Raw genomic sequence first — 25,646 nt, 5'->3', positions numbered from 1 at the left:
ATCTGTTCTAAAGCATCCAAAACACTAGGATACCTTCGTAGGAATCTACGCAACTCGCCTCCCAATGTGCGCAAATTAGCTTACCTTTCGTTTGTTCGTCCGCAACTAGAATTTGCTTCGTCTGTATGGTCTCCTCATCAAGGTTATCTAATTAGTATGTTGGAAGGTATTCAGAACAGGGCTGCACTGGTTTATTTCTCGTAATTATGCCCGTCATACCAGCGTAACCCAATTAAAGCTAGATATCTCACTCCAAGAACTGGATATACGCCGAACTATCTCCTTGTTATGTCTGTTCCATCGGTATGTTCACAATGATACGTCACACTTTCTGCCACTTCACACACCTGAACGCACGTCAAGCCGCCTTCATAACAAATTTAGCTTCAAGCGCGTTTTTGGCAAAACTAAAGCGTTTAATTCATCTGCTTTTCCACGTGCCATCACCTTGTGGAATAGCCTTCCCGATGATATCGCTATGTTATCTAACCGGGATGCTTTTCGTGAAAAATTACACGCTCTGTATGACTAATTACTGTATAATGATGTGTCACTGTTGCACTGTTAGTGTTTCTATTACTCTCGCACTGCGGGATTTCTTTATAAGTGTCTTGGCAGGATTTTATTTTAGTTCTACTTGTATTCGTTTGTTCATTGCTTTCACACCTGATATGTACTTATGTTATTTGTTTTACTGCTTTTTCCATTCATTGTATTTTCTGATTGTAACCCCCCTTACTCAATGTCCTTTAATGGACCTGTAAGGTACGATAAATAAATAAATAAATAAATAAATAAATAAAGTTCTTTCTGGGACGTGGGTTTCGGGAATTCGGCGACGGCGCAAAGTTCGGAAGGATCAGGTAGTATGCCATCTTTCGATACAATGTGTCCGAGTATAGCAAGCTGCTTTGCTCCAAAGCGACATTTCTTCCAGTTGAGTTGGAGGTCTGCCTCGGTGATGCACTGCAGGACTTGTTCGAGACAGTAGAGATTTGTGGGAAAATCTCGAGAAAAGACGACGACAACCTCAAGGTAACATAGGCATGTCTTCCATTTTAGCCCACAAAGCAGATTGTCCATCATACGTTCGAATGTAGCAGGGGAATTGCAAAGCCCGAACGGCATAACGTTAAATTCATATAGGCCATCTGGGGTCAGGAAGGCTGTCTTCCGGCGATGGGCAGGATGCATAGGCACTTGCCAATAGCCTGAGCGCAAATCGAGTGATGAAAAATACTCCGCGACTTCCAAACAATCCGAAGCATCGTCGATGCGCGGTAAAGGGTAGACGTCTTCGCGTGTTATCTTATTAAGGCGGCGGTAGTCAACGCAAAATCGAATTGAGCCATTGAGCCTCCGCCAAATATTTAATGCGGCTTATTGACAACTAAGAAACCCAACCATCTCAGTCGTTGTTGTTGTTGTTGACCTGAGTGGTGGTGGCGCAGGTCAACAACAACAGCGACAACGTCGAGCGTCAGACACCGAGAGCGCGAGCAGATCTTCGTCGGCGGGCCGATGATGATAGTGCGTCCATAGGGCACGCCAGTCTTCTTCGCTACACTTTGTTTTTTTTATGACATGTCTGATTGTATAAGTGTTGATTTGCCGATTCCAAAATAAAATAGTCAAGACCAATCACCCGCCTACGTGATTCGTGTCTTTATGTCATTTCTATTTGCGCTGCCAGGACTCAGGTTGCAAAAAGACAATGTTTACCCGAGAGAACTTTCATGTTTCACAGATATGCTTACATCTACAAGAGTTTTACGAATATGCAAGAAAGCATCGCAGCCAAAGTTTTCCTTGGAAGCAAGACTCTGATTACTTGTGAGAGTTAGGTTTGTATTTCTTATGTATGCGCAGTGCAGCGTACGGCACCATGCTGCATGTGAACGGGAAATACTTTACTCAGTGAATGTCCGAATGTAAACTAGAAGGGGAAAGACTCCTAGCTAGAAAAAATCAGTCCGTTAGAAAAAAAAATCACTGACATTCGTTAGAAAGAAATGCGCTTGCCTCTTTCTGTAGTTCCCGCACATGTAAAATCGCTGCAGTGCCAGGGGAGTACAGTAATTGAAATATGAATATATTCGCTAAGATATTAGACTATTTCTGAGGACACAATACAGACTGAAAGAAAGAATCCTGTGTTCCCCTCGCAGTGGCTGCGAGGGGAACACAGGGTACTGCTTTAAATGCTTAGTTTAGTTCAACCACTGAAGATCGAATGTCGAGTTTAATGGTCGTTGGTAAGTACACTCAGCCTAATATTTTCTCTATATATTTCCCGCGGAAAAGGGAACCGCGAAAGATTGCGGAGAAACTGCAATAGCAGCGGTTCTGTTGGCAGGGCAAAAAGAAAAAGAAACGCAATATCTCAGTCAGAGGGTGAGTGCCACGCTTGTGCGGTAAAAATGCTGTGTTTTGTGGTTCTTGCTTGTGTACCCTTGCGTTTAGTAAATTTCACTTGCAATTCAGCGTTTGTGGTGTCTCCATCTCCTCTTTGTGTACCGTTTCTGTTGTGCTCGTAACATTAACCAAAAATCTCATCTTGCCCGTTTGGGAAATCTTCTGTTCCCTTGAATGACTATCGCGTAACTTGTACATTGCGTAGACATGTTCAAGTGCATCCTAAAAACGAGTGTCCCGTTGATTTGAATGGCAGAGCTGACACGCGAGTGGTGGTATAAAAGCAGTTCGTTGATTCTATGCTGTCCCAGCCACACGCTCGATCCTCTCCGATTTTGTATAAAAAATACCGTAATTTCTATGCCTGCAAAAAATCTTTCCCAAATTATTTTGGGGAACATTTGAAGGTGTAGGAAGATTTGAACGGTTTACTTAGGCCAGCCATCCATGATGACGCGAAATCACCGGAGCGGCAAAAACCGCGGCTGCTCAGGTCGAGAGCGCCAGCGTGTTTATTTAACGTGTCATAGAACATCCGGCATCGGCATCCGTGGCGGAGAAAATCATCCCGAACCACACCAACCGCGCAGGCCCTCCGCCTGGCGCAAGGTGTTAGTGCAGGAGGAAATGTTTTCGAACCACCCCGACCGCGCAGGCTCTCCGCGTGGAGCAAGGTGTTAGTGCACAAAAATTGCATTTCTCACAGTGAAATCCGCCAGAAAAATGGTAAAGTACGACTTAACCACAACCTACAGACATGGTGGCGTCGGACTATTTGAATGTACGAGAAAACATAACTCTGTCACGAGGAAACTCAAAACATAAACCCCTTTTGCCAGCATTTCTACACAAGGAGGTTAAAAAAAACCTCCTTGTTTCTACCATGCTAACATCGGCGTGCGCGGGTATGCTACTTGCGAAAATCTTATCCAGATGGTGCTCGCATCCTCGGCAGGTCAAATTGGGACTTGGCCTGCCTAATACGTTTTGGACACACGCGCGTCGGGGCAAACAATTAATAAAGTAATAGGAAAAAGCTCATAGGGCCTTCACATTTTATTGTCACAGGACTTATATTGCCCCTGAAAAAACGTCTTTCCAGCAATGCATTTCTGTTTAAAAGTGCAGCCGACTTTAAGGAGATTGGTGTAAGTTTGGACGGTAAGCTGGCTTTCCACGTCTAGTGTTGCAGTGAAACCGACTCAAAGAAAAATGCGATGCGAACGGGTCCCGATAACGCTATCGCGTTCCGCACTTAAAGACGAAGATTAAGCGTCCTCCAAGTTTTTTCTCGCGCTACATGCAGGTGAGCTGTCTTCACCGGCTTTGGAGGCGATAGTCGCGCCGCTACACATTTTAGAGCCTTCGAAATTTAACGCGGCAGTGTTAAGGGCCCCGTGTCGCAGAAAATCAGGCGTCGGCGTCGGCTTCGGCGTTAGCATCGGCGTTAAGGCATCCGCAGTGGAAAAATTCATCGCGCACCACCCCTACCACACAGGCACTCCGCGTGACGCAACGGGTTAGTGACCAAGAATTGAATTTCTCAAAGTAAAAACCGTCAGAAAAATTGTAAAATCCGATGCTAATTTGAACGTACGAGAAAGAAGCCTGATAAGAGGCCAGGGATCTTTGAATGCTATCGCGTTCCACTCTTAAATGTGATGCTTAAGCATCCTCCAATTCTGATGGTGTTGGATGAGTCACTCACTGCTCGAGTTTCTTTCCCGCGTCTGTGGCCAATGTTGCGTCCCGAATAGGCAGGGCGCATTCTTTGGTTGTTTCCATATAGAAAGCCCCTTTCATCAGCGTCGCCCAGACGGCGACAGTGCCCGACACCAACAGTGACGGGCAGACAAGCGCCCCAAATGGGCAGTGCGCATCCTTTAGGTGTTGCCCCCGAGGCAGCTCCTTTCTTCAGCGCCGTACAGACGGCGACAGTGTCCAAAACCGACCAAGACAAGCTGACCGTCACGAAGATGCGACTGATTGATGCGAGGGGCCAACTTCGTGGAAGTACTACCGTGGGAACGGCGACGATCTCGATTTCTCAGATGGCCACGCAGTTGCGGCAAATGCGAGGGCGAGGGTGCAACATTATAGGCGGTGCTTTGTGAACAATTCTACCCCTCCGATTGGCCGCACCAAGGTCATCATATTCCCTAGTCAGGTCAACTAGGGAAGACGACTGCTTTATAAAGAGACACCTTGAGTGTTGTGGTGTGTCCGGACATGTTCTGATACGTGTTCAGACATGTAGTGAGCTGAGACTTTCAAAGTGTTCCCCATGGAGTGGGCTTCCATATCTGGAGCCACTGCAAATATCTAGAATAAACCCTTTTTCTCTCGCTCTTACTTCCGGACGTACTCATCCCTATGGCTGAAGGATCACCGGCCCAAACGCTATCCCGAGTCCCAACAAACTGTTGGGACTCGGGATAGCGGACTCCATGTTCCACTCCGGAGCATGCGCAGGGCTTGCTCCCTTGCGCTCCCTTGCCCGCGAAAAATTCAGAAGTGTGTTCTATGCCACTTGTCGATGTATGCGTCCATGCCGCAATGGTTTTAATATCGGGCTTCTGTATTAAATGTAAGATCATAAATTGTAAGACCAGGGGTGCTATGCAGGATGCCCCGAGTTTGGCGAAACTCGGGATCTTCACGAGTTCTGGCGACGCCCCAAGATGAAAGAACTAATGGTAACAAGACAAAGTTTGTCCGTCGGCACGCCTCCAGTTTCATTGGTTTATCTAGATTCACTCTGGGTGGTCATCACCCCTTGGGCGTTGCCATATGGGCGGGCGACAAACTGGGGCTCACGTGATCATACGGTCAGTGCATGGTCGTGCATTCTTTCACTTGTTTGTCGTTCCACCGAGTGGATTAGAGGCACAAGCACGTTATCAAATAAATGCATTTAGTACAATGATATTAGTCACATTACCGTAGTGTATAGGTGTTTTAAAGTTTACAAGTTGTACACTGAATGTGTATTAGACTAATTTGTAGTTTAATCGTTTCGCGTTATACCACAAGGGCACGCTCGCCCTCCTCTTCCTCTGGATTGGATTGGCGCGGCTCGCTACGTGCTTGCGCGAGCATTTCCGAGCACAGATTGGTGTGCGCTTGGTTTTCGCACTGGGCTTTGAACAGATCGCTTGTTGCTCTTTCTCTTTCCTCTGGATTGAACTGGTGCGGCTCGCTACGTGCTTGCACTCCCATTTCCGAGCACAGATTGGTGTGCGCCTGATTTTTGCACTGGGCTTTCAACAGATCGCTCGTTGCTCGCGCTAAAGTAAGGCTGCGAGACGAAGGGAGCGTCGGCTAGCGCAGAAGTGGTTCACCGCGCGGTTAGCGTGTAAGCACTCAGGAATGTCGGAAAACACTCATGCAAGGATAAAAAAACTACGCTTTATTTTCTTTTACATTGTGATGCACCTTCATACTGGCTAGCGACGAGGGATGGCTTCTAACAACCGCAGGAAAGAGTCTTTATACTGGGTAGCCCGAGCGATCCGTGGCTTCTAACAAACGCAAGAAAGGGTCTTTGCAGCGCACGTGGTCCGTTGAGTGCCACCACATTCATCCCAGGTGGGACTCCAGCATCAGTGCAGTTACTCTGCACCCACTGCTGACGAAGTGGCGCTTCACTTTTTGACAATAACTTTCTATTTTTTGCGTGTGAACGCCCGTGTTGGTATCCACAAAGTGCAAGCTGTGGTTAACTGTCTCCCAATGCAGATTCAGGCATAGCCCCGTTAGCATCCACTAAATTTGGGATACAGTTGTATGCGGCCAATTCGTCAATATGAATAATGGTCCCCGGATGAAAATTGGCTGCAATAATGGCACCTAGCGTGGCCGCCTTTCGTCGGTCGACCTTGAAAAGTAGCAGCACCCCTCAGGTCGCGCAGACCACGCCGAAGACCCATGGGCCACCATCTTTAACACCACCGTAATTTTGGCGGCTAGGCGGAACGTTGTCGCTCGTCATTAGGCGGCCTCGATTTCCCATTTGCTCGCCGCGAAGAAGGCACTCGTCCATTTGCGCTGTCTTCCCGGGGCCACCGAGTGGAGCTCGCGCCAGCAGCTCGTCCCTCGCGACCTTACAGGGGTAGCTCCTCCAGTCGGCGATGACGTGCTCCGATAGAGAAACAAGTCTACGGTCTCTTTCAACATCCACATGTCTACGCTTTTGCTCACGCAGTACGTGAGCGAAATCATTTGCCGCCTGGAAACGTGGTCGTTCGGACGGCCTAGCGGTCCGTGTTGGCGCAGTAACTTCCTTCGCCTCTCTGCCCGTGCAGTGCAGCGGTACCGTGTACCTGCGAAAACTGATTTCGGCACATGTTGCACCGGAAGGCAGCCCGGCGTCCATTCTGAATCTTCCAATATAATGTGACTACTTCGCCTGCGCAGGTTGGCTGGTCCAGGTTGAACCCCAGGTGCTCGCAGGTGCTCCAGTACTCCGATGACGACGCCGGACCTGGCCTGGGGCTGGGGCGTGGTGAACGAGCTTGCTTGAAACAGGAGAGAGCCGAAGCGATCGCACGAACTATTCCGCCGCAGCCTAGTCACACCAGTCTGCGCTGGGAAAGCATCATTTGCCCGCCACCCTATCTCCGCAGACGACGGCCTTCGCCTAACTCGTCACACAGCCAGGGCACTCACGTTTTGGAAAGGCAAAAATGACGCTGAAACTCTACGTTGGTCATGTAGGTGAACGGGTCCAGACGGTCATATTGACGCTTGCTGCCGCTGGATGCGATTACATAGGCTGCTGCTGCTGCCGCCACCATGTTCCCAAGTTCAACTCGAGGGGGGCTTCGCGATGTACGAGTTTGGCCCGAGTTCGCGTGTCAATCAAAACCATACGTCACGCCCCGCGCGAGGCATGTAACTATTGTGCGCGCGCCCGCCACGGTTGGGCCACGCCCAACTTATTTTCCGGCAACAGCGACGTGGTGCGGAACTGAGAGGCATCAACAATCTTGACCGCCGACAGAAAATACGCACAGCACACTGTCATCGGTGATGTACTGAGAACCACTATCAAAAACAAAGCTGCGTATTTCGCTTGCTTATGCATCTATCTTCTTAGGCTGTGATCGGCCCCACAACATGGTTCATTGTCTGCATTATAGCGACGTAGCTCACAGCAAATCATTATCGGAACGACACTGTAGCTGCTTGCAAGGCGTCGATTAGCCGTGGTGGATGAAGATGCTGAGCAGTGCGTAATGTTTTCCAACGTTAAGGTATCGCAGCTGTTGTTTGAGATGGCTGCTCTGTCATCGGTGATGTATCGGATCCGCAGTGTCGCAAATACGTTAGCGCCGAGAAACGCTCGCTTTTTTAAACCCAGTGCGATGGCATTTCTTCAACACAAGCATGGCACACTAAATAGTTGCAACCCCTTCCTGCGTTCGAAGTTTAATTTCCTAACGGCACACAGGAGCCATCACCCGCCAAAATGCGATTGCTGCGCAGTCGTTACTATATCCATCTGCGATCGCTCTTAGCTCAGCAGCAGAGGCAATCGGCAAGCACATTAGAGAGAACAACACACTCCGTACATGCGCACGGAGGCAGCTTCACTGGGCAAGTGATGACAAGTGATGAATTGTGTCACTGGGCAGCGCGCTCTTCTTTGCAATGCATCGTGTAGGCTTCCCGCACGCAGATAAACGGGTGCATTTTCACTTTGCTGCGTCACTACGGACCCTAGAATACCGCAAAGCCATTTTGCAAGTGACAACCGATGCTTCCGTCGTTTCAGTTGGTAAAGCGGCGGCCTTAATAGCCGCCTCAGTAAAGCACCTGCGGTGAACAACCATGCCGTAGCTGCTGCGTTGCCATTTCCCTAATAGTCAGGGAATGGAAAGATCATTGTCATGACTAACTTTATGAAGGATTAGAGGGCCTCGATGCGCGCGGGCATCAAGGGGCTCTATTCTAGGACACGCATGGCGGCTGCACGGCCGCCATTATCCGCCATCTTGGCTGTCTCATTGGCTGTCCGGAGGTCACGTGTTTTGAAATTTGTGCCGGGAAACGGAAGTTTTGCTAAATGCAATTTTGCGTTTTCGTCAGAATGATGAAACGTGACATGAAGCTGCAAACTTTATCGACTAATACTTTTTTGTGGTCCTTGGCACCTCTATTTTAGCGCTTAAAAAGAAAGTGGACGGTAGAGTGCAGAAGCTCGTGCAATGCATCTGCAATTTCGCGAATATGTGGTGGCGTCCCAAGATAGCTGCATGTCAGCTTGCTGATTGGCTGAAGGAATATCCTGTGAAGAGCGTCACAGGAAGGGCTGTTTCATAAACGTCAATTTGACGTTGCGTGACATTGCGCTCGGCCGCCATTGCAGAGATTTTCCGCCATAATTTGTGGTGCGACGAGCCACGCGAATTATGGTAATGAGCGACCATATGCAATGACAGTGGAGAGGCATGCGTATCGTCGAATTTTCCCTGTCATTTGGGGCGATGAAAATCTTTTGTTCACAACGCGTGCTCATAGCATTTGCATCGCTCTCGGGTGGTGTTGGCACTTGTGTTTTGAACCATCATTTTTATTAAAAACACGTTTATTTGAAATAATATTGGTTAAAACTAGCAAACTTCTTGCGACTTTTTGCACTTTTCGCCACTGCGTTTGTATTGTAATCAATATTAATGTCTTTTCGCGTAATCAAAGGCTATGACAATGGCGACTTTTTAATTTATAAAAATAAATGTACGCAAGGCGGCGTCTTGAAGTTTCCTCTCGCGGTGCGAGTAAGCAGCGAAGTGAAAAAGAGATGGCAGTGCCGGCGCTTGCGTCGTGCAAGCGGATACCTGTGGCGCGCGCAACGCTATCGATGATATTCGGCCGCTTCTCAGCCAGACGAGTCTGGCTCAGTCACTTGCGGATCACGAGATAGCGATAACGCGGCCTAGAGCGTGCGCTGATCACCACTGGCAGGTCGCGTATGTTGTCTCAAGCTAGAAGCAAGCGCGTGGGCGCCAATATACGATGACTCATTCAGTTTCCCGAGGACACGCATCCTAGCTAATGAAGCAGACGACAGCCTGCGCGCATGCAGACGACGGAAGCGAGAAACGATTTTGATGGAATAATCGTACGCGTTGAGCTAGCTGTTTTATTTTTACTGGGGATGAAAACTGTTTTGCTTTATCAACCACGCTAGGTTCAATGCCTACATTACAGTTTCTTAGGCGAAACGTCAAATTTGCGTCAGGTTACGAAAGCAAATCAGGGTTATCGGCGCCATTTTGTAAGCGTCGCGCGTACGTCACGCTTCGAAGAAAATGGCGGAATGTCCAGAATAGCGGCTCAGAATAGCGGCTAAGGCACCCTATCATGATGATGATGATGATGATTTATTGGCATCCCCTTTGAAACGGGGGGGTGACAAATAGTCACCTAGCCTGCTTGATTTAATCAGGTATACTATATATGTTCTTTATCTAGCATTTTTGTATACCTCTCATTATATTTTTCTTTTTCACAAATTTACCTTGTGCCGCTGCCTATGATTTTAAGAGATAAGATCAAGGATAGCACTGCAGCGCCCCTGGCGACTGCTCACCGTATGAACTCCCTCGTGCGTGCGACCCTCTACAATGTATCCGCTTGTAAGCTTTCGCCTCACTGTCGCCACTCGCGGCAAAAAAAGTGCAAAATTTAATAATTCGCTCGATATCTGTTTGTCATCAAACATTTATAGCATTCTAAACGAAAAACAGATACTTCAAGAAATAAAGTGTTTCTTATTTTATTTGTTGTATTTTAACGTAATCGATTGAGGGAAAGTGTAGGCGCAACAATGCACCGCATGTGCCCTGTTCGCATTCGACGGAGGATAGAAAGATAATGCTCGAAAGAGGAGGCACGCCCTTTACGCGCCCTAGAAAGGCGTGGCAAGTGGCTCACGGCAAGTCTGCAGATAAACAGCGGTACAGTCACGGTATTGCTAAATGGTGATAATACGTTGATAACAATACGCGGCGCTGGCGCGTATTGCTGCACAGTCTTCTTTGCTTGAAGCACGGAATCACTGTGCCGCGCAGGGTGCGCTCATGCTGTCATACGCGGCTTTATCTCGACATTTCTTTTTGCCTGCTGTTCTTGCACGTTCCTTGCTATCTCCGTTCACTGACTGCCATCGAGCAAACTCAGGTGAAACTCGTGTGAACGAGAAACTCGGCGCATCCTGCATAGCACCCCAGCTCCGATTTCGAGATGTGTATTCTTGAATTGTGCAACAACATACATTTGATAAAACTTAGTAGGGCAAATTTTTCCTCAGCTGCTAAGCGTTCATTCTGAGAAACTCGCATGGGTTTCGTTTGCAGCGTCGTGCTACGATCGGGTGGATGGCAATTTTTCCCTTTCATAATTTCCCTTAAGCGTTCCCTTTGGAAATTCGACACTGTTTAACCTATACAGAATGTATAAGCCATTATTTGTTTTATTTGTTTATTTATTTATTCCTTTCAAATCTGCACTGATATTTAAATAGCACGAGACGTCTCAGGATGGGCACAAGAAATGCATATCAGTACGAAAGTGTTGTCACTAAACTAATAAACAAAAGCTGTATGGTGGTGCTAATGTCATTCCCGAGCAAATAATTAACAATTGCCTTTTCCCGTATGTGGACTGTAAAGTTAATTCAATTTCGATACTTGAAGCAATCCGGCCCTGAGTTTAAACGGTGAGAGCGGTGCGTCCTGTCCCACAAAATGAATGAGTGAGATCAATGCTGCAACATTGAAAAACTCGTACAACCTTGTGTCGCATGACAACGTGGTCATACGGGCGCCGATATGCCAATAGTCGGAGTTCTATTGAGTTGGCATGCACTCTTTTGGGTAGTTGCAAGCTTTTGTGTGCAAAACATGTGATGTGTTACTACAGAAGCGTGGTGAAGCACCGGTAGCACTAATCGCGTATAAACTGCTATTTCGCTGCCGTTTCTCTAGGTTCTTAGGATCTTTTGGCTGACCAACATTTGGGAGCAATATGGCGCAGTTTACATCATGCTTACGCTATTTCTAATGCATTGAAATTTATTACGCAATGTCTTGCCCCTGATAAGTATAACTTCGGTCTGATATTTTAATTTTCATTGTGAATGTCACACAGCTTCTTTAAAATAATAATTACCATATATAATATGTCACTTAAAACGCTGAAACAGAAAAATAATGATTTTACAGTAATAGTTAGACAAATGTGCTAGTGATTTGACTGTATATGACACAGTCGTTGTCAGGAATAGATATATATGTACTGAATAAGAGGTCCCTAAAAAGAGCTTTGGGCATTTTGCTAAGACGTATGCGCTTTTAGGGTTGCTTCATTTCATTTTGATAATCGGAACATGTGCGCTGAAATGTATAATTAAAGTTTACCCACTAAATTGTTTAATAGCTACCTGGACGTGGCATTTTGTCCTGCAAAAGATGTCAGCCTCTTTAGGCAGTCATGCTGGAGAAGAAGTGCGTTATATGACCCATAGGATGCAAAAAGTGTTTCTAACTAAAGAGCTTCAAATTATCACTGCCTGTTTCTCGTCTTATTTGCACACGTTTGCGTATCACTAAAGTTGAGTTCAACATGACTTTCTTCTGCGTCCTTTTTTTGTGTCATTCTTTTCGATTGTTCGGAACAGGTTTAAGGAAGTCGCTGAGATTGCTATGGTCCTTTCCTGAAGGGCATAGACTTGAGTAGAAATATTTGCAACTTTTTGATGCTTGTTGACTAATACGTGTACTAGTTTTGTGATAAGCAGCTATTTTCTTCATAAGCGAACTACGGGATATAGCAGTTACATCTGTAGTCTCAGATCAGATGTTATCAAATCATTACGCATGTAGAAAACCCTATCAAGATAATTATATTGAAGAGCTTTGGTTTGAGTGTGTGTAGCACGCTTCATAACTTTATACATTGTCATTTATGTATCACTTGTTGACGCGTCAGGAACAGAGATGCTGCAATTATGTCAGGTTTAGTTCTTTCATGCACAAGATTCCAGTCGTAAGGAGCAATCTCCCATATAAACTGTATGAGCAGTATACCTTTGTTTATGCAGGCAATGCCTCGATTAAGTCTACTGAAATAGAAACTGACCATGGAGGCGAAGTTGCACTGCATGGTCCTACAAGACACACACGAATAAACATTACAGAGAGAATACAAAGTTGGCTTTTGATTCATGGTTGAGAATCTACAGGCCTAAATGCAATGTTTTATTATAAATTCATGTTTCATCAGTGATCTAATAAACCGTAGTACGCGTCCTATAAGGTGCGTCCGGCGATCAATCTCTAGGAGATAAGATGTTGTGAAATTTCGTTGGGCAAACATCAAATAAGCAAAGCTGTGAAATGCAACAGACACAAATCGTACGCCTACACTGATGTCGAAGCAATACTCCCAGAAAAGCAAAATATGTGACTTACGGGAACTCTAGTACTGCAAGCACACCCACAAGCGCAGTCAGTGAGGTTGGCGGTTTATTAATTTCCGGCGGAAGGCCGTCGGAAATGACTCAGCAACTCAAGACCAATGGGGCGGATGACAAGAATCCTAAGAACATAAACAAAAGAGGGATTACGGCGTCTCCTCGTCTTAGCATAAGTAATACATTGCTTTACGAAGACAAACGCTGAACATGTCAAGCTTGCGTGACACGACAGTATTGCCAGCCTTTGCTGAAACCGGAAATTGGATTATGCCTAATAGTCAAAGTTCCAGCAGATCACGGCTACAAAGGAAGAGGTCATCTGGGTACGCATTGCGAAGATGTAAAATAACTCTTTTGGAAGAAGCAATGAAATAAGAACACGAGACGCAGGAATTACATTACATGTTTAAATTATTGACAGTCGCAGCGTTAACAACACATATGCGGGAACATGGCTGAGCACTGCTATATTCAGCTGCATCACCTTAGTTGCTGTGCTGACAGCTGAAGGTGTTCAACAGCGTATCTACAAAGAAATTCTTCCTCTGCCGCATTCAATTTCGTTTGCTATAGCTATGTAGAAACACATCACGAAGGCCACCGATGCTTTCGATTATGTCCAATTTATTGATCTCTCTTATACGCTACTTGCGAACCCCCAAAAATGACGCATTTATCAACTTGATGTTTAAGAAATACAGCGCTGCTAAAATACCAAGACACTAGCGTTTTCGTTCTCGATTCCTCCAGTCCAGGCCATTCAAGCTGTCTGGGACAGGGACGGTTACATGTCCATGTCGACTGCTCACTCATCACATGGCATGACTAAGCTCAAGAGTATTGCGACGGGCGTTTTAAGGTGCAGAAGAATCTGGTTCCACTAAAGTCAGGCAGTGTTCACTGAAGACCCAAGATATGAGACTCCCAGTTATGTTCTTTTACAGCGAAGCTGTGTACCTTTACCAGCCAAGGAAATGTTCGTGTCGTTGGCGTAAGCAAAAAACGTCACGGTAAGCAAGTGGCTCGTGCTCGTGCCGAGCACTCCCGCGTTCTTCGTCGTCTTCCACAGCACGCTGCGTTGGCACCCATCATTCCAGCGAAGAATTTTACGTCTCCTCTGTCGTCGTAATGGGGAGGCCTCGTTTACGGCCTCGTTTACTGCCTTAAGCCATTGCTTAAGGCAGTATGGGCCCATTAGCGCTGCATCACTGCATGCTTCGCACCTCCCCAGGTTTCACATGAGTGGAGATGCATTTCGCTGAATGGGTCTTTTGACACTTCCGCATAAAATTTCATTTACCACTCAAACTAAGCCTGCGACTTAAGTCGTGCTAACTGTAATAACTAATAAAAACTAAAACAGTAAGAAAGGCGTCCATAATGGCCAAATTGCTGAGGGAGTTAAAGTAAAAAATGATCGCTTCACAGCATACAGCTCAGCACTCGTTTTCAGCACAAAAACCACAAAACAAGCATCAAAACCACATGATAGATGATAAGGCGCGTGTGAACAATTGGAACCCCCAAGGCGTTCCGGTAAAGATTAGGTTTGCAGCTGTTTGGAAAGGGGTGGACGTCATTCAATAGCCTCGTGTGTAGTGCAAGCCGTATAATGTATACTAATGACGCCTGCCAATAATGCGAAGCCCGTTCCTTCTCCCACGTGTGCTTCCTGGTAAAGATTACGGTTGCGTAAGCTACTCCGAGTGGAAAAGTACCCAACAGCATAGAAAGCACGTAGTGACGTTACCACGGTCTAGCAACTCATTCAGTTCCTTCCAGGCTACCATGGGTAGACCACGGAAACTAAAGGCGCCCGAAGAACAGCGGGAATATAATGTCGTTCTGAAGTAACAAAGGGTGTGCTTAAGTACATTTCACTTGTCTCGGCTTGCACTCTTTGTAGAGCCACGTCTGTTAATTCAAGTGACGTCATCATGGGTAATCGTTGTGGGTGTCGTTTACAGCTTCGCTATCCAACCACCTTCACAGCGTGGATTGCAGCCACAGTTTTTTTTTTTTTTTTGTAGTGTTCCTATAGCGTACGCTGCTCCTTTGCCTGCAGCTATTCACGACGGTCCGCTATTGACTAGGTGCGCTGGGTAGTTGAGCCACTCGAGAATTCATCAAACCGCTGCTTTTCAACATGCAGGTGTTTGCAACTGCCGTGTCGATGCTCCTGCACGGCCTAGCTGTCGCCGCACCCTCTCCCGCATCCCCGGGATCTGAAATGTGCTTAAGCGGTAATGGCGGATCTGCAACAATTATACTCCGTTTACGCACTGCCAACATCAGTGCTCCAACATCGTCGACAAGGACGCCCTCGCCATTTGTCGTAATCGGTCGAGTGTGGCAAGCACTACCGGCAACTACAGCCTCTTTGAGCGCAAACTATAAAACGACTACGTCCGTGCGCGTCGTTTCATAGGCTCGTAAGCTGTGCAGCTAGAGTTAGTCGCCAAGTCGCCTGATGTTAGTCACCAAGCGGCTTGGTTCATGCCGCAGTTTATTTCCATATATGCATCATCTAGTGATTACGTCGTGGTGCCCAGCTCGACGATGGCGGATTATCTATTACTCAACGAACAGTTTGACGAATGCTGTTTTGCAACGGGCCTCCACGCTCCCCACGATGAAATTAACCTGAAGACGCTACGTTGCTGTTTGGGAACCAAGACACGGGACAATTTAAGTTCATTGCATGTGCGCGACGAAGACTTTGCAAGGTACAGGGCCATCGTCCGGTAAGCTCGATGGGCGCTTCATACACCCCGCCCAACGAGCTTCACAAAAGCGGGAGGCTCTATCGGCGAGTTGAAGAGACAGATGAGTCAGCGGACGTGCTCTTTCCGTCTATGGAACATGGTGGAGCGCTGCAATGATTCTTCACCGGATGTAGCTGAGCGATTGGTCAGCTACTGGTGTATTGTAGGCTTTCATGATGCGAAGCTGTCGAACAAGCTCTGCCGCAATCCGAAGGTTACGTTAGAGGAAGCGCTCATTCATGTTCGCCAGGCTGAAGACGCAGGAAAAGAACGAACAAATGTTGCGTGCTCGTCAGGGTCAATGGCGCATCCCAGAGCGATAAACATCGATGAGACGAAGGTCATGCGGAACCGCGTACAAGAGCAGACGTGTAACAAAGCTCCCTGCTGTAACCTCGACACCTGTCCGAGATTACAGCGCCCGTTCGTCAGGTGCTCAACAAGAGAAGCGAGTGGACGTGAGGAACAAGCCAGCAGAAAGCGTTCCAGAAGCTGAAAGAGATGTCCTCGTCGGACGTTTGCATGACCAACTCTCACCCTCTGCATCCGACTATCATATTTGCGGATCCCAGCTCCTTTCGTCTGGGAGCTCTTTTGCTCCAAAATCGGCAACTCTATCCGAGAAGGCGCACCAGTCAGTCTGGAAAGAGTTCGTTCGCACCAGATGACCGACGGTGACTGTGGCACCCTCGAGAAGTACCGCACACAAGGCTGGCCTCGCAAGATTAAAGTTCCTGCAAGCGGCTTGAAGTACTAGAACTACCACAAGGAGCTGACGCTCAGCGACGGTTTGGTTCTCAAAGGCGAGCGCATCGTGATCCCTGAGGCTCTACAGCGGGACCTGTTGTATTCTGTCCACGAGGACCACCAGGGCGTGAATCGTTGCAAGGCACGCGGCCGCGATTCTGTTTGGTGGACCCACATAGACCAGCCCATCAAGGCCATTGTGGAGTCATGTGGAACGTTGCGCACAGAAGGACTCAGCGGGCCAAGCCTTTGCTCCCAACGCCATCAATGGAGCGGCCATGACAACTAGTGCGTGCAGATTGTTTTAGATAAAAAGTCAAGCTTTTCTTCTAGTCATGGACTACTATGCCCACTATCCAAAAGTTACGACGCTACACAGCACTTTCAGCCAGGTGGTGATTCTGGCTCATTTCGGCATACCAGAAGCGCGTCGAAGTGATAATGGGCCTCAGTTCTCGTCGCACTAGTTCGCACGCTTTGCCAGGAATTATGGGTTCAACCATGTCACTAGGAGGCCCAGGTATCCCAATCCTACGGCTCAATGGAGCGAGCGGTGGATACTAAGATGTCTTTTCCGGATGAGTGATGACTGCTTCTTGCCACCGTTTGGATTATCGTGGCACACCATGTGTCACGGCTACTGGTGGGTCGGTGGTTGCGATCAACTGTCCCCCGGGAACAGGGCAAGGTGTCGCCTGAAATAAGACCACTGATATGTCGCGCGCCTAGGCGATAAGGCGTCACAGCTAGGCATGCGCTGTGGTGGCGGCGCAGCGTTATCACCTTTTGGTTGTGCTTAAAAGCGCCGGCATTCAAGCTGGCGCGTGCTTTTCATTCCTGTAACATTGAACCGGGCAGTTCGCCCGTTACTGTTAAGTTGATGGCTAAATAAAGCCGTATGGTTTTCGCTCCACCGTTTCGCTGTCCTTCCGTCAGACACGACAACCATCTAATATCTTCTGCAAAAAAAAAAAGGCAAACTGCAAGCTAAGGAGTTTAACCGTTTCCATGGTGTGCGAGAGCTTCGCGACTTTTACCCAAGGGGGCGAAGTGTGGGTAAAGGATGCCAAGTGTCCTGCACAAGTTCTCAGCAGGGCCCAGTGACCACGTTCATACATTGTGGAAACACCCCGGGGCATTCTGTAGCGGAACCGCCGGCATCTGGTGTCCTTGACAGCCCGGGTGTCCTTGTTCCACCTAATGGATGGAACCTGTAACTTAACGAATGGCGTGCGTTCTGGGAAAGGTGGATGTAGTAGTGGGCATCACACAGTGCATCACACCACTAACATTGTACTAACACACTGTGATGGCGCTTCTTTTTTTAATGGTTCAGCCCGCTACGCGCTAAGCGCGTTCTGCAGGACCTAAATAAAGTTTTTCCAGTCCAGTCAAACGGTTCTCTGAGGCGGAGCCTGCGAGAACTCAATTAAGGACACAGTCATTCGTTACAAAACGCACAAAAACATTTAATATAACTAATGTGAAAGGAGACATCACATAAACACTGACTGAAAAATTCATAGCACGAAACAAATACGCTCAGAGCTACAACAGTATCATCACCACGCGGGTTAGGGCAGACCACGAATGTAAGAGCGCGCAACAGCTCGATGTGGATGGGTGGAGACGAAGCTAGTATAGAAGCGGCGTTCTCACACTGTAAACGGAAATAACTCTCAGGTGGGAGTATAATGCTTGTCCTCTAGCGACCCCCCGGTTGGGAGTTTATTATGCTCCGAATGATCGGAGTATAATTTTTACTCCGTGCGGGCGGAATTTTTGCGTGGTGCCTTCGGAGTTTTTTTTTTTTTTTTTTTTTTTGTCATTTTTATTTTTTACTTAGAGCCGGACGGAGTTTTTTCGAGATGCACCGGGAGTATAAAAAAAGACACGTCAATTTGCGTGGAGAATTTTTATGTGAAGGCTTCGGGTCAAATTCCGAAATATACGCACAAGAATAAGCCAAATTCTGCGAAACAAGTGAACGAGACCAGACAGACCAAGCAATACATAAACACAAACATTTGAGAAACACTCGATGAAGAGCTGTGAAAGACATCCAACGGACACTCGACACACAAGACACAACCCTGCCAGTATATATAGCCACGATAATGTGGGCCTCGAAACGGCCTAGCGAGCAGCTGTAGTGTTTTCAGAATTAAGACTCACAGGCTCGCACATATGAGACCAACCTCTCTGAAAGTAGCATGAAACCTAAATCCACACGGAACTGTTAACTTAGAATATTGAAAAAACAACGTTCATGGCATAATTTTTCAAAGTTAGAATGCCATTCCGTGAGCGCTGAAGCGACTTCGCACACTGTCGGCGTCCGCGGCCAAAATGTAGTGCGTCAGTTACAGTACGCAAGAAAAATGTACGTGCGCGTGCTTCATGACAAAATTAGCTTCGTGCGAAATAATTTAGGCGGGACAACAATTTATTACATGTGAGTATGACCCGTAGCAGCCTACGTAACACCGAAAATTGCGTAGTCATACATTTTTTTTTGCCGCACTACTTGCTCCGCGTCCAAGCAATGTCTCTCGGCTGTGAAACGGAGCCATATCGCTGATCTGGCAAACGAGTCCTCACGCTCGGAGCCAGCAGGTATGCTCCTAAATCAGTATGTTGGATGGAGCATGATGTTAATGCAATATCCGAAGCAACGACGTGATCAAAACAGAACTGCGCGATAACAATTCAATTCACATCGCTCAGTAAGAAGCTTTATTCACAGTACGTACTTACGTCCTACCGTATTTCTTGGGCGAGGATATCCGTACACAGATTCATAAAAGAGTTGCTTCCACCACGGTCTAACTTAATGGCAGCACAGCACCGTGACGAAGTCGGAATATGGCATTCATGTGCGGCTATCACGGACGTTGTCGCTCGAACAGTGGCTGCTGTTGCCATTGCTACGCGGCACTTTACACCGGACGTTGTCAGAATATACTCAAAAGGACATAAAAGTGGTATTGAACACACTGAGGAACACAAGTCAAGGTCCCGCAACACGGAAGCACAGCTAGAAACCCGCGCCGACATCACGAGTCAACCGGCAGCTTCGTGGTCACAACTAAGCCTTTTTCCGCACTTGAAATCGTTGCTCTTGCATTCATCGTTGTCAGCAGAGTGATCACAGCTAACGCACATGAAGATGAGATACAATGAGCTTCAGGCACGCCTATAACACTTTCTGGAAGGAAGTATAGGAAAGAAAATCGGCGAAACGCTGGCACGGAACGACACTTCACAGATGTAAACAAACCGTCAGCCATGAGCTCCGCCGAAAGCGGCCGGTCGCTGGCGCGGCGCACGGCCTTATGGGAAGCACCACGTGACCAAACTGTCCCGGCGGGGGAGTTTTTTAAAACTCCCTGTGCGGAGTTCCCAGGGAGAACATAATTTTGAAGGCGGAATAAAATCACGTCATGTCCGCCCTTATCCTCCCACAGGTTGTGAGCGGAGTGAAACGAGGGAATGCCGTTGTATTCCTCCCATACATCGGAATAAATATTCAAGGATGGGAGTATATAGGGCACATCACCTTGTTAAAATTCCCATGTGGGGGTATTTTCGTTTACAGTGCACTGAGATGTCGATGGAGTTGACCGACGAAAGGGCGACCAGAGCCTAGCATCTCCGGCTTAGAGAGGGGACACAGGCGGCTTGGCGGCACGTGCAGATGGAAGCCACGTTCTGGCCAGGCAACTGTGCGCGAAACTCGGGCTCTTAGCTCGACTGCTCCCGCTCTGCCTACGGAGACTGGAGTTTGTCATCGTCTGGCAGCAGTCCCTGATCAGGTGGAGTTGCGACGCTCGGGAACAGGCAGGCAGGAGACCCCGGTCGGGTGAAGTCCTGGTCCGCGCTTCCTGAAAAAAAGCTTTTGACCCGCACTTCATCAGAAAAGAGCAACTGTTAGTCCTTGAAGGAGTGACCACATGGTGAGTAACAATTCATCTCCTAGCAGCTACACCCGAAAAGAACGGTTGGTTGTGGCAGGTTAATTACTGCCGAAAAGTAGTAACCTTGATTCCCCATTTCTTTCTTTTTTCTCAGAGTGTAGCCACACAGGCACGCCTACGAAATGCGGACGGGCGCCGCCCAGGGGCACAATGATGCTCAGGCCCCCAAGAACGGCAACACTGCTCGTCGTTTATTAGGCGATAGCATATTTAAAGGGCCCCTAAACCACCCAGAGGTCGAAATTTAGTTGTGGTGTTGCAGTTGTGCACGAGTCTACAACGAACACGTAGCCGCGATAATTTTTCGCAATGTTGCCGTAATAGCGGAGTTACACGCGTTTGATGATCGAAAAACGGCCCTCTCTCGTTTCGCGCTTTCCTTCGCTACTCTCTTCGTCTGCTGGTCTGCTCGCCGAGTGCTGCTCGAAATGTCACGTGACATACGCCATCGCTAACGCGCTTCTCAAAACACTGCCTACTTCCGGTTAAGGCATGCTAGCCATGCTAGCGGCACATATACGGACGGCGATGCGGCCTCCAGTGCTGTAGAACGTCTGCCGCGCGAGAAGTGTCCAAAGTAGACGGCAGCTCGACCGGACGCCCCGCCCGCTGCACGATCAACGGGCCAATCGACGACCGCGAAGCTGCGCGCCTCCGCCACCGGCAACGAAAACATCGCCTGCTGCTCAGCTGCAGTGCACAACTACCGACGGGAGACGACTGGCTCGGCTGTGCTCGCATCGCAGCCGACGACGACGCTAATGTCAGCGTATTTTTCTTCTTTGTGTACAATTATTGCGAACAGCGATAACAACCATAAGAAAATATTGCGGCTTGTGAACGTCGGTAATTCATTTCGAAGCGCCGTCCTATTCAGCTTTGAAGGGAACCAGAAAAGGCCTAGCGACGATATCGGCGCCGTCGAGCGATCAGCGGCGGTGAGGCTGCCGCACAAATGAGTCCCGGTCTCATCCTCTCTACGTAAGGCAAGAAAACCTCGCCGCTCGCGAGCAAAACCTACTGTCGAACGGCGTGCGGCGAGTTAGCGTGCCGGTAACGTGGACGTGGACTCGGCGCTTCTCGGCTACCCGCTGTTGCTACGGTGCAGGCCCTGTGTTGCGCGCATGTTTGGAAAGGCCAACACTGTCACACTCTATTCGCGCAGCTAATCAGACCGCTAAGCATGACTGTGTTAGAACGCGAGCGATTTGACAAATGCGTTGCGGGCTGTAATTTTAATTGCCGATTCGCAAGCGCGCACAAGCGATAAACACGACGAGGAAGAGCAGAAAGCGCGCGTACCTGCTAGCAGATTAACCGGAAGTCGTAGGTTCTTGTTCGACCAATGGACATCGTTTCCGCAGTTGACATCACCAGATTCCCTCTCTGACATCGTGACGACCGCTGGGGAAGGAGGACGGCATTGTTTTTTTTTTTTTTTTTTTTTTTTTTTTTTTTTTTTTTTTTTTTTTTGTGGCGCGCCTGCAGCGCGTAGCGCTGCAGCGTTTGGCATCGCTGATCGTGACGGCAATTTGAAGTCGATGCGCGTGTTTACTTGCAATGTTCAAAAAATAACTGAGGTGGTTTATACTTAAAGCCGGTGTTAAGACGTTATGGCACGTATGATGACATTAGCCAGACGTCACGGTTATCCCGTTCACTTCGCAGCAGCTTGCAGCCACTTCACTTGGAAGGATTGCTGCAGTAGCGCATCCTTTACCCTGTAATGTTATCTAGGAAGGAGTACCTTCCGACCCCCAAGCGATTCGGTGAGCTATAAAACAGGAGCGAAAGTGTCTAGCCAGCCCCACAGCTATCGCTTAAAAGTTCGCGTTGCAGACTCGCAACCATGCTATGAGTTTTCGTATAACTATATGGGCATTCTGACTTGTAGGAATCGCCCAAGAGCCTTCAATGCAGCTTGGGGCTCCTCTTATTATCCAGAAAATGCGGTAAGCAGAAGTATAATTGGTGATTACTATTTCGCAGGACGGCTACACTGGTCAAATCACACGGGTTTCTCAAGGACATACTTTGTCCGGCGTACACAAGCTGAGTCCTTTCGTGGAAAGTGAGGACTATGCTTAGAGTTCTCTCGAGCGAAACAAACGTATGAAGAGTTTGCTGCTTCTGCTCCTTAACCCTCGTTTTAATCAGCTCGTCATACGCAATGCCCGCCGAAGTAAATTGCGTGGTGGACTTTGAGGCACCCTCGCTCACGAAGTTATGGTAAATATACAGGGTTGCTAGAGGCACAGCATAGGTAAAGAGCCTTGGAAGATAGTGCAATGTTTGTGCAAGGATGTCTTCAAATTCAGGCCATGTTCCCACTGTGGCAGCAGACGGAATCTGCCATTCTGAACCGTTCGAAGTTGTGGATGAAGACATTGCTACAGTTTTGTTTACAAAGAAAAATGAGTAGTCTTTCAATGCATCCCACGTGCCTTGAATGTTGCGAAATACAACACTCACTACCACCTACCAGCCTTCCTATACTTTATTTACTCTCATTCGCCGCGTTATAAACTGGACACCGTATGTTTTCTTTTATCTGTGGAAATGCTCATACATCCGGAACTCCCTCTTTTTTAAGCAGCTAGGCTCTTGACTTTATAAGTAAACTGTCTTCAGATGGCTTCTCCTGACAAAGCTACGAGAAAGGCCATCGGACGGCCGCCTAGTCTCCTGCAGATATCACAAGGCTGTGTTAACCAATGCGTAAGCATGGTTAACACAGCAAGGTGTCAGAAACTGCGTGCTGGCTCCCTGCGCGTATTTTGTCGTTGACCTTATCAATTAAGTGAATACGAGCGTGCCTGACTCAACATGAACCACGCTATAGCGCAAGTCAGGTGGGGTATTTGCGACGTTTGAAGCCCTTCAAATAGAACTTCAGCGTTTGTTTACGCTCTTCTTGCTGAAGAAATAGCACTGACGTGGCTGCGCGAAGGAATGTGTTGAAGAGTTACCCCACCTAGTCAGGCTGTGGTCTAAAAAAAAAAAACGAAAGTTATCGTCTATATGTTACGACATGGTTGCTCGTGCGAGATAACACCTTGGTTTAATCGAGATTGTATAGGCTCCACTAAAAAAAACATGGAATTCAACTTCTCGTTCTCAACGCTTCTTTCGAAATCATTTCACTTCCGAGTGGCGCTGGCAGTCATTAGGGTTGAGCTGCAAGGTGTCCAGATGAAATGAAGCAGCACCATCAAGAACCTACCATTAAGGCACTTGAATGCAGGCCATCTTATTTACCTGAGAGAGGCTGACGGAAGCGATGAAAAACAGAACGCAAGACACCCGCCGTGATTGCTTACTGGCTTTGGCGTAGCGCTGCTAAGCCCCAGGGCGCGGGATCGAATCCCGGCTGCGGCGGCCGCATTTCGATGGGGGCGAAATGCAAAAGCGCCCATTTGGCCGAAATTAATCCGAAGTGTCCCGCTACAGCGTCCCTCATAATCATATCACGGTTTTGTCATGTAAAACCCTATAATTTTATTTAACTTTATAAACGCAAGACAATTCATACAAAAGGAGTTAATATTCGCGGACTTATTGAACGCCCTAAAGGGACTGAAAGACATATCAAGGCATATGGCATCAAGGTTTCCCGTACATCTCTTCTTCGGAATTACGGCATCACGATGCGAGTGAACTGGGTCCCTGACCTATTGAGCAGCCTCGGCAACGGTGCGGACCTCAATACAGCGAGCAAGCTATTATTAGAGCGGAACCCTTCAAAAGTCTCGTTGAAAAAAACAAAAAAAAAAAAAGCAACGCGGCGTCTAGTCGAGTGGACCGAAAAAAAAAAAGAAATAGTTGCAGTGGCTTAGCTGGGCTATGCCAGGATCAACGTAGCGTTAGCAAAGGTTCAGCTGAAGGTCCGAGTCGCACTGGCGCTTTCGCTGAGTTTCACAGTATATTCAGTCGATCGGCGAGCCTTGACGTCATCGACGGCGTTTTGTTGTTGCTGCAGGGGTGGTCGGGCACGTCGCTCAGCCTCCTGGCGACGCCGCTTTGCTAGACGTTCGTCCCTTTGCTCCAGTGTCTCCGCAGCACGTTTAGCCTTCTTCTGTTCATTCCTCCTACGCTCAACCGCTAATTGCCAGGCAACTATTTCGGGATCCGATGAGTCAAGCGTCTTCGTTCTTCTGCGCTGTTGAGCAGCATTTGCGCTCTCCTTCTCCATGGCTATACCACACTGGCAAACGCCAGTCAGAAGCGCAGCGGCTCCAGCGCAGTGTCAGACGGCGACTGCACAGCGAGCGCGCGCCGGCGCCAGTGCGTCTACCACGGCTACGACGTCACTCCTCTGGAATGCGCAGACCGGCGGCGGTGAGTCGCGCGCGGCGGCGGCGGAGTGCGCGAGAGGTGCCGGCTCCGGTGGCTCCGGTGCGCAAGCCGTGTGACATCACTGATCCTTGCGCATGCGCAGCACGGCTCTTGATGTGCCGCGCGAAACGTGCTTGGCTAGGCCAGTGTAGCTAACGCTATAAAACACGTGATTATCTCCGAGCGAGGGGTGGGTGGAGAGAGGAACGAGCGGCGCGCTCACAAAGAAAAACAAGTGTTGCGTCGCTGATGGCACATGGAAGCGGTGGCGGTTGTGGCGACAGTCGACTGCGAAGCGAGCGAGACGGCGATGCAGGACACTCGCCCGGGGGGTAGCGGATTGCGCGGTAGGCCTCGGAAGTACGCTACGGCTGAAGATGCTCGCCAAGCGAGAAATGAGGAGCGGCGTAGCAAGGCGTTCGACCGCGAGTGCTGTTTTCCCCTGCTTAGAGGATGCAACGTAAAGCCGAAGAGAAACATCGTTGACGCGATTCTGACTCCGGAATAAGAGCGCGCGAAGCCGCAGCTAAGCGTCGAAAACGAGCCGAAGAAGCCGAACTTCCAAAGCAGGAACGCGACGATGCGAGACGGCAACGTAGAGAGGAGTCCAAAGCTCGCAGACAACGGCGCAAGTGTGCAGCAAGTTTTCGCCTACACGTGTTAGAGGAGTGTAATATGGTGCCGAACTTTTTTCATGCGAAATTTGTATTCGCTAGCCTGTACCGGCCATGTAATGATAAAAAAAAATGTCACAGGCCTGCGCGGCACACGCGGCACAGTAAGCTCCAATTTCGGCACCACACACCACAAGGTCTTCGCGGCAAACTGTCTTCGCCTCGATTTTGACGAGAACGATGTGCACTGTCCGCCCGGCGACTGCGAGCTGCGGTTGCAATGCTCTCTGCACAGCTGTCTGCTGAGCCCGAT

The sequence above is a fragment of the Dermacentor silvarum genome, chromosome 6 (genome assembly GCF_013339745.2).
Source record: "Dermacentor silvarum isolate Dsil-2018 chromosome 6, BIME_Dsil_1.4, whole genome shotgun sequence".
NCBI lineage: Eukaryota > Metazoa > Arthropoda > Arachnida > Ixodida > Ixodidae > Dermacentor > Dermacentor silvarum.
Note: the sequence above shows the minus strand (reverse complement) of the source record.